Genomic DNA, 13,602 nt, shown 5'->3' with positions numbered 1-13,602 from the left:
TGTGGACCCGTATTTTTTATGTGCGTCCCAACTCGAATGACGAGACTCGTTCTTTTATTTATTTGTGAAAATTTGATTTTTTTTAAAAAGACTTGGGGTCGCCGCTTATTTTAATTGTTTTAAAGGTAAAAAAAAAATAAGAAAAAAAAATCATGTGTGACTCCTTATTTGGAAAAGACGTGTCTACAAAAACCGAATTTGGATTTGGGGGTTAGGTTACCTATTGGGAAGGTACGGTGGTAAACCGTAGCACCCCTCTAAGCCCATATACATACGGTCTCTACTAAATGAATTAAGGAAATTGTGGCAATTAATTAATTAATCATGGACACTAAGATTTAAAGAATGAAACAATATACACAAAAATAATGATGAAATCTAATTACAAGAATACACAAAATAAATGACAAGAGAATTATGCAAATTGATTTATTGAATTGATTAAAAAAAAATATTTTTTTTCAAGAAATTTCAAAGGAGTTTATTAAAAAAAATTTCAAATTAATGATTTCAATTTATTTATTTACAAAAAAAAGTTTCAATTAACGATTTGATTCAATTTCACTTGTATTCAATTTAAAAAAAAAGTTATTTACACTTATTGTATCAAAAGAATTTATTATAAGAGTTCAATTTGGGCAAAAAAATTATTTTTACTTGTTTTTACTAGAAAAGAATGAATTTTTACAATTTTATTTACACAAGTATTTCAATTTGTTTTCATTTAAGAAAAGTGACTTATACAAATTATTAATATATATTACTTTATTTGAAAAATAATTTTTAATTAAAAATTAATTTTTGGGACAACTTTATTTACAAAACAGTTTTTGGACAATTTTTATTAAACAAAGAAAATTTTGGACAATTATTATTAAAAACAATTTTCAAATTCTATTAAAAACAATTTTTTTTTTATTTTTCTAAAAGCATTTTTTATGAATTTTTATTAATAAAAAAACTTTCTTTTATTAAGAAGAATATTTAAAATTATTATTTTATTAAAACATATTTATTGAATTATTCCTCTTATTTAAACAAAAAAATTTATTTGTTCGATATCCAATTTCGTACATACTCAATAAATATATACAAACAAATATTTACAGAAACCAATAAAAATAAAATCAAATAGTAGTGGAAAATAAAATTTGTACTCAAACAAGCTTACAACAAACTCAATGTCTTCCTACGGCTTTTCGAGTCTCACTTTCTTCTTGAAATTTTGTATACCATGTGTCATAAATTCGTACTTAGCCAACAGAATTGCAGAATGGGCCCATGCAAAAACAAAAATAACTCAAATGTAAATATACAAAAATGTACAAAGTCCCAAAACAAATATTCAAGCCCAAATTCAAACTTCAAATTAGTTAAATAAATTTCGTCAATCAAAATGGGTCCAAATTAACAAATATAACCCAATAAAAATATCTCACATGTTATAGACCCTAATCTAAAATTTCCAAATTAATTGTCAAAATATAAGCTCAATTAATCAAACTCAAAACATGATAAATTAAAATAAATCTCATTAGGCCTAAATTTAATATCTCATAATCTAAGCCTAATTTAATATGCAAACGTAAATCCACAACCAAAATCAACCCAATTTAATATGCAAACTCACATCCAAAATATACCACAATATTATATCATATTTAAATTAAATAATTCAAATGAGTACAACCATATAAAAATTATCAATTAATCTAACCCAAATTAACAAATTTCAAATTAATTTACCAACAATAAATTAACCCAAATTCCATAATAATAATAATAATAATAATAATAATAATAATAAAAGACAATAAAAAAATGGGAGGAAGAAAATGAGAGAAAAAAAGGATGGAGGAGTGTCGGAAATGGTGCCGGCATCACGCCACGGGCAGTGGCGATGGAGACTACTAAAAATGGGAAGTAGCGTGGAGAAGAAAAATGGAAGAAGAAAATGAAGAATAGAAAAAAATAAAAAATGAAGAAAAGGCTAGGGAGAAAAGTGAGGGGAATGTGGTCGTGTGGCAAATGAGGAGTGGAGTTGGGAGAGAAAAAAATGAAGAAGAATGGGGAAGAAGAAGAAAAAATGGAAAAAAATAATAAAAAATCAAAATAGAGGGGATAAAGATATGGTAGTAGGAATTGGGGTGTGGGAAGAGAGAGAGAGAGTGGGTGGGGTGGTTGAGGAAGGTAGGAAGAGAGAGGAGAGAGAAAAGAAAGAAAAAATAAAATAAAATAAAAATATAATATAATAATAATAATAATAGTAACAATAATAAAATAAAATAAAACAATATACAAAATAATAAAAACTAAGAATTAAAAGGTGAGTGGGCAAAAAAAAAAAATCAAATGTAATTGGGTTTGAAATTTATTGATAAAATTGAGCTCAAAATTAATGTAAATAAAATTTGGACAAATTTTGGGGTCTACAAATATGCCCCTCTTTGGTAGAGTCCATGAGTAAAGTGAGTGTATACACAAGCAAAATGAAGTGAACTCTATCGAAGAACAAGAAAGACCACCAAATTTGTCCTGGTATGACACGAGTTCTCTTAAACCAAAACAAGAACAAAGAGGCTCTAAAATCCTACAAAAATGAAATGGCAAGAATGGAAACTCCTAAGGTGCCCCTAAAGTTACATTATGGATCCAGACTACCCCTGAAAAGTCTCCAAAAGTGACTCGAAAATTAATATTGAAGTCGAGTAGTAGTTGAACCACCAAAGAGCATAGGAATGAGTACAAAGGGAAAAACCATGTGTGTACCATACGACGACACAAGGCATAAGGGGTACCAATGATACAATCAAGACACATGCTACAAGCTCATAGAGCTATATCCTATACAAAAAAAGAGAAGAAACTCTAGAATATCATAATGAAGTGAGAGACACATATGCAACAAAGAGAGAAGTAAGATGAAAGACAAAACTATGATAACAAAGCATGAATACTAGTTATCATGAATATCAAGAGTTGTGGCTCTAAATGACAAGACCGACTCTAAACACTAAACTAAGAAAAGAATGGCTTTGGAAGCCAAACTAAAAAGCTAACTTTAAACGCTAAATCAGAAAGCCTACAAGTGAAGTCCTACGGTGGTGATACAATTGAAATGCCCATAGATGTCAATCTATGGTGGTGAAACTCTCAAAGGCCCATAGATAAAAAAATTTATGGTGGTGATAATCTCAAAAGCCCAATGATGAAAATCTGTGGTGGTGAATCAACTTAAATTCCTATAGATGTCCAATCTATGGTGGTGAGATAACTAAAACAAATGCTTATAGATGAAAATCTATGATGGTAAGATAACTGTAACAAATGCCCATAGATACACAATCTATGGTGGTGAATCTGAAATGCCCATAGATGTTTGATCTATGGTGGTGAAAATTGATCAAGGCCCATAGATATCTAATCTATAGTGATGAGAATCTGATCAAGGCTCATAAATGAAAATCTATAATGGTGAAAACTGATCAAGACCCATAGATGAAAATTTATGGTGGTGAATATGAAATTCCCATAGATGTCTGATCTATGGTGGTGAATCTAAAATGTCCATAGATATCTGATCTATGGTAGTGAAAACTGATCAAGGCCCATAGATGAAAATCTATTGTGGTGAATTTGAAATTCCCATAGAAGTCTTATCTATGGTGGTGAATCTAAAGTGCTCATAGATATCCAATTTATAATGATGAGAATCTGATCAAGGCTCATAGATGAAAATCTATGATGGTGAAAACTGATTAAGGCCCATAAATGAAAATCTATGGTGGTGAATTTGAAATTCCCATAGATGTTTGATCTATGGTGGTGAATTTAAAATGCCCATAGATGTCTGATCTATGGTGGTGAAAACTGATCAAGGCCCATAGATGTTAATCTATGGTGGTGAATCTGAAATGCCCATAGATGTCTGATCTATGGTGGTGAAAACTAATCAAGGCCCATAGATATCCAATCTATAGTGATGAGAATCTGATCAAGGCTCATAGATGAAAATCTATGATGGTGAAAACTGAAATGCCCATAGATATTTGATCTATGGTGGTAAAAATCTGATCAAGGCTCATAGGTGAAAATATATGATGGTGAAAATAGATTGAGGCCTATAGATGAAAATCTATGGTGGTGAATTTGAAATGTGATCTATGGTGGTGAGAATCACTGAAAAAAAGGGGGATGCCCTAAACAAACTGATGAAAGAGGAATACCCTAAAAAAACTGAAGGATGGGGGATGCCCTAAACAAACTGACAGTAAGGGGATGCCCCAGACGAACTGACGGTAAGAGGATGTCCTAAACAAACTGAAGGAAATGAGAAATGACTTAAACAAACTAGAATAAAGGGGGATGCCCTAAACAAACTAACGATAGATGGATGTCCTAAACAAGCTGAAGGAATGCGGATGCCTTAAACCAACTGATAGTATGGGGATGCCCCTAAAAAAATTGAAGGAAAGAGGGATGCCCTAAACAACCTAGAAAAAAGAAGATGCCCTAAACAAACTAACGGTAGAGGGATGCCCTAGGTGATAACTCGTAAAGATCGAAAAATGGGTTTAATAACCATGAAATCAACATGAGATGTGATAAACCCAAAGAAGAGGGTATGCCCCAATAGAAGAGCACTAAAGGGGGTATGCCCTAGTATGATAACTCGCAAAGATCAAGAAATAAATTGAGTAGTGAGAAAATCTGCAAAGATCTTATGAACTCAAGGATGGGGGTATGCCCCAGTGTAAGATAGTAACCAATATAAGACACAGAATGTCACCATACAAAACACTCTAGGATATGCTCAACGATGATGCAATGAAAAAGTCTAACATCAGTGAATAAATGCTTAAACAAGACCATACATCACAGAAACTATGCTGACAAAGCAAAACTAAAATAACGGACTAGACAAATGCTGACCAAGACTCCAAGTCTGAAATGTAAGCAAAACAAGACACAACATATCAACTGTCAATATGAAAACATCATCACAAATACATTAACAATCTAATAGGTCATGCCATCATGGAAGATGTTGAAGCAAATGCCCAAAGGTATGTGAAAACTCAACCAGAAAACTCAAGACTGGTTTGCATCATCTCCTAATAAAGAAAAGAGGATAAGGTCATGTAAGATGATGAAATATGTGGGCTCAAAAGATGTGAGGCTTTGACAAGATGGATGCAGGTATAATGATGCCAAATGTAGGATGTATGAGTGTGTAACATAGGTAAGTGGGTAGCCAAATCAAACTAGGTGAGCTAAGAAGATTGATCCTAAAAATATCATAATCTCTATAATCCATCAAAAATAGAAATCATAAATAGAAGATCGAGTCTCAATGTCAAAATTGATAAGATGACTATGCTCCAGTATGAATATGTCATCTCAAAATAGGCAAGCCTCGAATATAAAAAATACTTCCAAAATCAATCATCGATAAGTAGGGTATGCCCTAGTATAAGCAATCTTTAAAATGCTCAAGAACCAATATAGCTCTCACAAGTGTTTGTACCACGATCCAATCACTCAAAATCTGTTAATACTAATGAGAGGGCTATGTTCCTGCATAAACACATCCAATCAAATCACCCAGTCATATCTCATACTCCAATATAAAGAAAAAACTTATCACCTCCTAAGAACGACTATGCCACAAAAACCATCATCGACTAAGAAATATGCTCATGTGTAAAGTATACCAGATGAAATATACCAATCATGTCTTATGCTCCAATGTGAAAAAGGACGTCTGATCTCCTTCAAGGGATGGCCATGACTCAAAATCCATCATCGACTGAGAGGAGTACACCCCAGCATAATGGTCATCTAAAAAATCAACCCTGACCAAGAAATGTGTGCCCTAATGTGATGTAGCAAGCAGAATGGCTACATACCTAATAAAAAACTCTCTGAGGTGGTTATGCCCCAGTGTAGGGTCATACCACAACTCCTGGTCTATCACAATCAAAATTCTCTCCAACCAATCCCAAGTACCGCACACATGAGAGTTATTAAACACAATGTGTGATGTCATGACCTCAAGGTGGTCTTAAGACTCGGGATGTAACGTAGGCTAGGATAATAAGGTGAAGAAATGAAAGAAAACTAGACTCAATAATTTCAATGATAAAACCCCATACCCTCGTGTATAAAATGCAATATGTGTAGAGAGTCTCATAAACTATGGATCTGAGGACATCTAATATGAATATATCGGTAAGGAAGAAAGAATCCAAGATGAATATATCAATGATGAAAGAAAAGAAATGAAGAATATCGAACTGCTGATGAGATGTATAAGAATAATGTGTGGAAAATATCGAACACGGAATGTAAGTCGATATGAACAAAGAACAATGTAAGTAAGGCAAATCAAATACCACGAGAAGAATAAATAAATCAAAGGAAAACAAATGAGCACTGATTTACTCAAATCAAGTAATGAAAAATAGTTAAATCATCAACGTATGGACTAATGAAGGAGACAATAATTTGAAGTCCCTTGGAAAAGGTCATTCATCTCTCACACATAAGATGGATAATGAGATAGACACAAGAAGATGAAAGTCTCCTAAAAGTTCACATACGAACTTTCATAAGCAAATAACTCAATAAAGAAACCTCAATGAAGGATGACACTGTATATATACATACATGCGTTTTTATTTATTTATGTGCACATACTCTAAATATCAACAAACAAGCTCCACTAAGAATACATAATGAAATGGATATATTCTCAAACAATGATGTACATGAACTCTTTCTAACAAGATGACCTTTTCAACTAAGGATCTTCGAACCAATGTCCATGAGATAGAAGTGGAAGGGGACATGATTGTCCTTCATGCACTGAAATGTGAGAGATCATCACTCATGGAATAGAAAGAAATATGATAAAAAAATATAAAAGATGATATGAAAGATATAAACAATGAAGTGTAATGAAAGAACAACAAAAAAATAATGATGAAGATGAGTCATTAAGTCTATGGCTCATGAGACTCCTGAATAAAGTATATATACACCAGAGGGCCCCTATCCTGGTGTAAAAGGTGAGTAAGGCTATAAGAAAGAAAATACTATGATGTCCATGCGAGGCTCAAAGGGCTAGTAACGGTCTAAATGTCAATAAAGGTAATAGGGTGTGAGCTAACCAAAATGAAGGCCACCCATCCTGCAACCATGGTCTCAAACATTGTGCTCTCAAACCCTCAAATGATCGATATTGAAGATCAATGTCCATATGATATAACCACGTCAATTCTCTAGAATTGTGCGCCAAACCGTACTCCAAATGCTCCATAATAATCTTAAAGATAACCCTCTCAAAGTAAAGTAAATGATGGTCTCATCAGGCACAACTGCTCATCACAAGCCAACTCTCATCATACAAGATCAATCTCTATACTCACAGTAGGATAAGCGACAATCCCATCAAGCAATCGACCAATCCTCACATCGTAAGTCATCCAAATATCATAAGCCATCCCTTGCCATGCAAGATCAATCTTGGGCTCAAACTCCTCACGCTCTATCTGGTCGGATCAAAGAAAAGATATGCAAAGCTAGAACAACTAGTGATGGAAAGGTCATGTAATGGTGTCAAGGGTGATGTTGTGTAAAACTCACAATAGGTAAATGTAGGTCGAAAAAAAGTTCAGGTGTGGGAGTAAGGTACTATTCTAATCATAAGAGGATGGGTCACAGTCTTGAACTCCCTAAGTCAAATCTCTGGTCCTAGGCTAATAGACTCAATATCCTCTATGATAGGTCAACCTTAAGACCACAATGTGCAAGTGAAGAAATGTCTCAAGTCAAAAGTGCAACACATCATATGATATATGGTCCTGTGATGACAATCTAAAATTGGAAATATGATAGAAACTCTAAGGTCATAAAGGTGTCCATTGTGAGATGGCTACAAATGTGACTAAAGAATCTTTATCAATAATCCAGAAAATGAATGAGGTGTGAAAAACAACACTGTCATGAGATCGATACTCCATTTATAACAAAATATCCCTGATTCACTATCAACCCAAGCTCCATAAAGAAAAATGATAAGATGATAAAGACGAACCTCTCAAAAATGTTGTGAATATGAAAACATGTCTTCCATTTTTTTGTAATGAAAATATCGAGTTGAAAAATAGAAATAGGCAAATCAACCAAAGAATGAAGTACCGAGCCCATGATAGGTGAAGAATGTAAAAAGGTGAGCATGATCAATGAGCATATCCCAAAACGTCAAGCAGAAAGTGACAACAAACCAAAAGAATGTGTCGACTCAAGAAAATAAGACTATCTAAAACCCTAGGGAGAAAGTGTGCTAGACTTAACAAGTAACAAGAAGAAATCAAAACCAAACAGCAAGGGGTGGTCCAATTGATACTCAAACTCGCACTGATATTTAAGCACTCTCGATTGGAGTCCAAAAGAGGGAGTATTGGATCTAGACTATGACTAAAGCGGCCCCGAAGGCTCTTAGATGCACCCACGTGTAGGAAATGAAATCTTAATAAAAAGATCTAAGGCTCAACCTACAAGGTCAAGACGACTCTAAAAAGAAAAATAAGTGGACTTTAACGAATTTCTAGTAGAAGCAATCATACCCTTCGGTGGTATGCAACCTCCTACATGTCTCCGAAGAGATAGGAAAGTTTCCATGCAAGGTGGTCATCACTTCCACACATGCACTATCTCACATCCTAGAGGGTTTCCTAATGGTGAAGGCTTTCACATCATTTAACACTCAGTGGTAATCTAATGTGCACAATGAATGGTGTGGGTGCATCCGAAAATTATATCAAACTAAGCGGAAAGAAAGCACATTGGTCATATAAATATCGTGAAATCTAGCTATGGGCTATATAGGTCTTCAAAGATCGGACTTTAATCAACATCAATGTGTCAGCCTCTTCCAGAATGCTCCCAAACATAGATATAGCCCATCACTAAACCCTACTCTGAATTACTAGCTCAGTCGAAGAACAAACAAAGTAACGAGCCTTGTATCAAATACGAGATCAAGAGAAACAAGGTCAACCGAGACTAGAGAGTTAGAGGTAAGGGGATAGATGTGTGTCTGATTACTACTAAAAAAGAGCATATTTTATATAATAATTCTCATGAGTTTTACATCTTTTGAGTAGTAATTATGCCTAAAACACTCGATTAACATGTTTTTGCCCTTGCAAGAGTTACCAACAAGTTTTATGAAGTTTTGAAGTCATTTCAAGGTATGATTTTGATAAATTGGTGACAAAAAAAAAAGAATCAAATTGAAGAGAACAAATAAAGTTGATGATGATCCAAATGCACAATGAAAGAAGTAATGCAATTGGTTTGGACCAGGATTTGGAGGTAGTTGAAGTGGAATCAAGAGAAAGAAATGGAATAAATGACAAAAAGGAGTTGAAAAATTATGTATTTCCATTTCGCATGATCATGCGAAATGGACTAGAAGACATTTTTTTTGCTGCAACTCAAAGGGAAATCTCAAAGCTGATTTCGCATGACCATGTGAAATTTTCACATAGTCATGCGAAATGTTCTAGGAAGGCGAAATTGGTGCTGATGCATTTTACACTTCGCATAATCATGTGAAATTGTTGGATCTCGTGCGAAATGGACATTTTATTACTAAACTCTAGATTTCTTGGTGAAGAAGCCTCCGGAAGACCTCTTAAATGATGCCAAGTGTCCACTTGACCTTGGCCTATAAATAGAAACCTATAAATAGAAACTTGATTTACTCATTTGGGGGACTTTTTGATATTTTCTAATTGTAGAAATTTTTAGATTTTTTCTCTCTAGAGAATTCTCTACTTTCTTTTATTTTCTCTCATTTTCTCACTAGCCAAACAAGCCTTGTGAGATCAAATCTCCAAGCATGAGTGACTAAATCTCGTTTTTCTCAGAGGAGGGAGGATCTAAAGGCAAGATCTATGGTGAATTAGGGAAATGGACTTGAATTGCAAAGGTAATTCGATCCAATTGATTGATTAATTGAAATTTGGGGATTTTTCTCTTCAAATTGTCTTGAATTATTACTACAATGCAAACTAGGTAGATTCATCAAATTCTTAATGCTAGATTTGATGAGATTGAATAGTTTCATTGTGTGAATCATTGGAAGATGATTTAAAATGAATTGAATATATGATTTGAATTGATCTCTTGGATTAAATGACCTAATTTGAAGAAAAAATAGATCTAAATCTAAAGCTAAATCAAAAATCGGTTTAGATGAAAATTTAGGTTTTCAATCTAACTTGATGAAAATTAGATCTCAATATCTATTCACCATGGAAATTGTTTTCTAGAAGATCCTAACTCCGAGAATTTCATTTTCTATTAATTTTCTTATATTTTACATTCCATTTTTCCTCTCAATTTGAATTATTGTTATTTTGAACTTTTATCATGAATTGTCAAATCATTTTCATTTGATCACAATCATTTCTTCTCCCTTCATTTAAGCCTTGATTACGGAGAATAATCCATCCTAATGGATGACACCTAAAAACCACTATATTACAGTAGTTTGTACTAAAACCACTTTTTGATCGGGTACAAACTACTTTAGAATAGTGAATTAGGTTATAAATTGTGTTTTGATGCGATAAACGATGGAAATTCAGCAATCAGTGTCCCACACAGACAACCAATACACGCATCACATAGAAGAAGAGCAATCATGCACCAAGAAATCATGCAAATAACATATATATCACTCATATCTACATATAAGCTAGGTAGAGATAAGATAAACAAGATGGGTATATAGCATAATGAACAATATGTTGAGACAAACAAGATAATATACAACAAAGAGAATCAATCAAGCTAAGATGAATGAGATATACAAAAATGAGAATATACATGTAAAGGAAAACAAGATAATCATACAATAAGAAGAACCACTATGCAAAAGCAGGTTAGAGAATCAATTGATATAATCAACATGTGAACATCTCCAATGAACAATAATAACCAAACATGCATCATAGATAAACATATCAAAACTCTCAACGTGTAGTCAACACCCAATCATACAAAGACACGTAGAGAGGGGTATCTACTGATCGACCAATCAAACGCCACATTTTCCTCAACTCGAGTTCAAGTTTGACCCTCTAAACATCCCCAGTGGAGTTGCCATTTTGTGGACCCATGTTTTTTACGTACGTCCCCACTCTAATGGCGAGACTCGTTTTTCTTATTTATTTGCGAAAATTTGATTTTTTGAAAAAGACTTGGAGTCACCACTTATTTTAATTTTTTTTTAAAGGGAATACAAAATAAGAAAGAAAATCATGTGTGGCTCCCTATTTGAAAAAGACATGTTTGCAAAAACCGAATCTGAATATAGGGGTCAAGTTACCAATTGGGTAGTAAGCCGTATCACCCCTCTAAGCCCGTATACATATGGTCTTTATTAAACAAATTAAGAAAATTGTGGCAATTAATTAATTAATCATGGGCACCAAGATTTAAGAAATGAAACAATATACACAAAAATAATGATGAAATCTAATTACAAGAATACACAAAATAAATGACAAGAGGATTATGCAAATTGATTTATTGAATTGATTAAAAAAAATATTTTTTTCAAGAAATTTTAAAGGAGTTTATTAAAAACAATTTCAAATTAATGATTTCAATTTATTTATATACAAAAAAAAAGTTTCAATTAATGATTTGATTCAATTTCACTTGCATTCAATTTTAAAAAAAATTATTTACATTTATTATATCAAAAGAATTTATTATAAAATTTCAATTTGGATACAAAAATTATTTTTACTAGAAAAGAATGATTTTTTACAATTTTATTTACAAAAGTATTTCAATTTGCTTTCATTTAAGAAAAGTGACTTATACAAATTATTAATATATATATATATAACTTTATTTATAAAATAATTTTTAATTAAAAATTAATTTTTGGGACAACTTTATTTACAAAATAGTTTTTGGACAATTTTTATTAAACAAAGAAATTTTTTAATAGTTATTATTAAAAACATTTTTTTTGGATTTTTTTAAAAGCATTTTTTTGAATTTTTAGTAATAAAAAAACTTTCTTTTATTAAGAAGAATATTTTAAAATTATTATTTTATTAAAACATGTTTATTAAATTATTCCTCTTATTTATACAAAATTTCTTATTTGTTCGATATCCAATTATGTACACACTCAATAAATATATACAAACAAATATTTATAGAAACCAATAAAAATAAAATCAAATAATAGTGGGAAATAAAACATGTACTCAAACAAGCTTACAACAAACTCAATGTCTCTCTACGACTTTTCGAGTCCCACTTTCTTCCATGAAATTTTGTGCACCACGTGTCATAAATTCGTACTTAGCCAACGGAATTGCAAAATGGACCTATGCAAAAAAAAAAAAAAAAAAGTCCAAATGTAAATATACAAAAATGTACAAAGTCCCAAAACAAATATTCAGGTCTAAATTCAAACTTCAAATTAGTTCAATAAATTTCGTCAATCAAAATGGGTTCAAATTAGCAAATATAACCTAATAAAAATATCTCACATGTCATAGGCCCTAATAAAAAAAATTTCAAATTAATAGTCAAAATATAAGTTCAATTAATCAAACTCAAAATATGATAAATTAAAATAAATCTCATTAGGCCTAAATTTAATATCTCATAATTCAAGCCTAATTTAATATACAAACTTAAATCCACAACCAAAATCAACCCAATTTAATATGTAAACCCATATCCAAAATATACCATAATATTATATCATATCTAAATTAAATAATTCAAATGAATACAACCATATAAAAATTATCAAATAATCTAACCCAAATTAACAAATTCTAAATTAATTCACAAACAATAAATTAACCCAAATTTCATATTAATTATCCAATAACAAATTAACTCAAATTTCATATTAATTAACAAATCTCAAATTTCATATTAATTCAATAATTCAAATCTTACAAACAATAATTACTATTAAAATCAAATCAAGAAAATAATAATAATAATAATAATAATAATACAATAAAAAATGGAAGGAAGAAAATGGGAGAAAAAGGGGATGGAAAGGTGTCAGAAATGGTGTCGGCATAACACCACCGACAGTGGTGATGGAGACTATTGAAGATGGGAAGTAGTGTGGAGAAGAAAAATGGAAGAAGAAAAGGAAGAATAGAAAAAAATAAAAAGGGAGAAGAGTGGGAAGGAGTGTGGTCGTGTGGCCCGTGTGGGGAGTGGTGTAGGGGGAGAGAATGATAAAGAAGAATGTGGAAGAAGAAGAAAAAAAAGAAAAAGTTAATAAAAAATAAGAATAGAGGGGATAGAGGTGTGATAGTAGGAATTGGGGTGTGGGAAGAGAGAGAGAGAGAGAGAGAGGGTGGGGTGGTTGGGAAAAGTAGGAAGAGAGAGGAGAGAGAAAAGAAAGAAAAGAAAAAGAAAATAAGAAAATATAATATAATAATAATAATAATAAAATATATAAAATAATAAAAAATTAAGAATTAAAAGGTGAGTGGGTAAAAAAAATAAAATGTAATAGAGTATAAAATTTAT

This window comes from Vitis riparia, chromosome 10 (genome assembly GCF_004353265.1).
Source record: "Vitis riparia cultivar Riparia Gloire de Montpellier isolate 1030 chromosome 10, EGFV_Vit.rip_1.0, whole genome shotgun sequence".
Lineage (NCBI taxonomy): Eukaryota > Viridiplantae > Streptophyta > Magnoliopsida > Vitales > Vitaceae > Vitis > Vitis riparia.
Note: the sequence above shows the minus strand (reverse complement) of the source record.